The following is a 2310-nucleotide window of genomic DNA, read 5'->3' on the forward strand; positions in this document are numbered from 1 at the left end:
AACGTAATTTGTTTTTCAACTCCTTTAGCTTAAGAAATGCTCAGAGAGTTTGGCCCTTTTGATTTTCTGACTCCAGCTCTCTGCACATTTAATTATAGTATCTTGCTTTGTCGTCTTGAGCTGCCTTTTGAACTTTTCTGTTCAGCTCTTTGATTTCTTGGTTTCTTCCTTTAGCTTTGGATTTTCAGCCCTCTAATGTAATATTCAGGGTCTTATCTGACATCCATCTTGATCTTTTCTTCTTCTTCAGCCTTTGTAATCATCTTGCACTCTTTGTGGACGATTTTCTTGCTATCCTTCCAGAGCTCATTTGGTCCACGCTCATTGGTGCTCACTAGCCAGGAAGTATTTATTAAGGAAGACTAAAGACTACACATTTGGATATAGATTACGCCTCAACATAAAATAAACAAATAAACAAAACCCTAAAAAACTTAGACTAATTAGTAACATTGTGATAGAGGGAGAAAAAAAATTAAATTTCCTGACAATTGAATTTCACTTGGATCCACAATCAACACTCATGATAACCACAGTCAGGAAGTCAAAAGATATGTTAATGGTGAACCTCTTTCTCATATACTCTGGGTATGTTGTCAGGAAGATGTAGTCCTTGGGAAAAGACATTATGGTAGGAAAAGTAGAGAGCTGGTGAAAGAAAAGAAGATCCTCAAGCAGATGCATTGATTCAAAGAACAACAATAATGGGCTTGAGTATGACAGAGATTATGAGACTAGCATTGGATAGCCTAATGTCAGACTTGTTTTTAATAGGGTTGTTATGAGTTATAATATTTTATCTGGTAGCACCTAAAAATAACAATAACGTGTGACATTAGAATTAGAGGAAGATTCAACAATAACCTGCCTTATGCAAATGACACAACTTTGCTTGCTGCAAGTAAAGAGGATTTGAAGCTCTTATTAAAGAAGATCAAAGTTTTAGTCTTCATTGTGAACTATACTTCGACAAGAGAACAAAATTCTTCACAATTGGACTAACAAAGAGCAAAATGATAAGTGGAGAATAATTTTACATTGTCAAAGTTTTTCTGTTTTTAGATTAGCCATCAACATCCGTAACACTGGAAGCAACATGCTAGCAGTTGTCTATAAATCAGATGACATATTATATTAGACAGATCTGCAATGCAGAACCTTTGTAAAATGTTAGAGAGCAAGAATGTCAATTTAAGGATGCAGGTGTGCCTAATCCATGATGTGATATTGTCAAATGTATCATATGTGTATCTTTGAATTGAGTAGGTAAAAAATATTGACTATAATATGGACTGCCAAAAGAACAAACAAAACCGTCTTACAATAAGTGAGCAGTGTTCCTGAGAAAAATCAGTGTTGAAACATGGTCTCACACACTTTAGGAGTGATAAGTCCTATCAAAGAAACATCATGTTTGGAAATCCAGATAGCCAGTGAAAGAGAGGCCCTCAGCAAGACAAATTAATACAGTAATTGTAACAGGCTCACACAAAGAGATTGTAGAAATGAGGCAAAACAAAGAAAAGTTTCAATCTACCATACTTAGAGTCACTTTGAGTCTTAGCCATCTTGGCAACACCTAGATTTATGGACATTCTGGCTTATTCAGATGACACATAGGAAGAACTATTTATCTACTTTCAAAAATTATCCAATAAAATGTTACAATGGCAAGGAGACATTGCCTAATACAGTGCTGGAAAACAAGTCCATGAGGTTGAAAGACAATCAAAGAACTGCTTCCTCAAAGTACAGTCTATCTTAATGACCTGCCTGGAAGAAAGTCTTGGAGACCATTTTTGTGACATGTGTTGAAGTGGCACTGCTGAAAAGAAGAAATAACAACTTCAAAAACTATTACAGATTGACATAACAACAACAACAAGAAGCAACAATGAACATGTCAGTGAGTATGAAGACAAGTCAGGTCCAGCAATCATTGTCTTCTGTTACACATAAGAGCATCATGAGTCAAGGACAATGTGACAGCAACTAGCAACAGCAACAACATAGGCATGGAGCAAAAACCTATAAATAGAAGGGATCTAACAGAAAAGGGAAAAGAAATAAGAAAAGACAGAAAACATCCGGCAATTAAATAGTCATGATTCTACATTTCTTTTGCAACTTTTTGAGTAGGAAACAGCATTCTTCTCTTGTTAAATTGACCTTTTAAGAGGCAGCATTTTGTGTTTTCTTACCTTTTTTATCTGTCTCACTTCCAATCTTTTTCTCTTCTTAGATTTCACGGAAGATATGTTCACTCCAAGAAATCATTAGAACATGAGATTAACACAGATGCAATTTTAT

This window comes from Elephantulus edwardii, unplaced genomic scaffold, assembly GCF_000299155.1.
Source record: "Elephantulus edwardii isolate Elephantulus edwardi_28Jun2011 unplaced genomic scaffold, EleEdw1.0 scaffold00012, whole genome shotgun sequence".
NCBI lineage: Eukaryota > Metazoa > Chordata > Mammalia > Macroscelidea > Macroscelididae > Elephantulus > Elephantulus edwardii.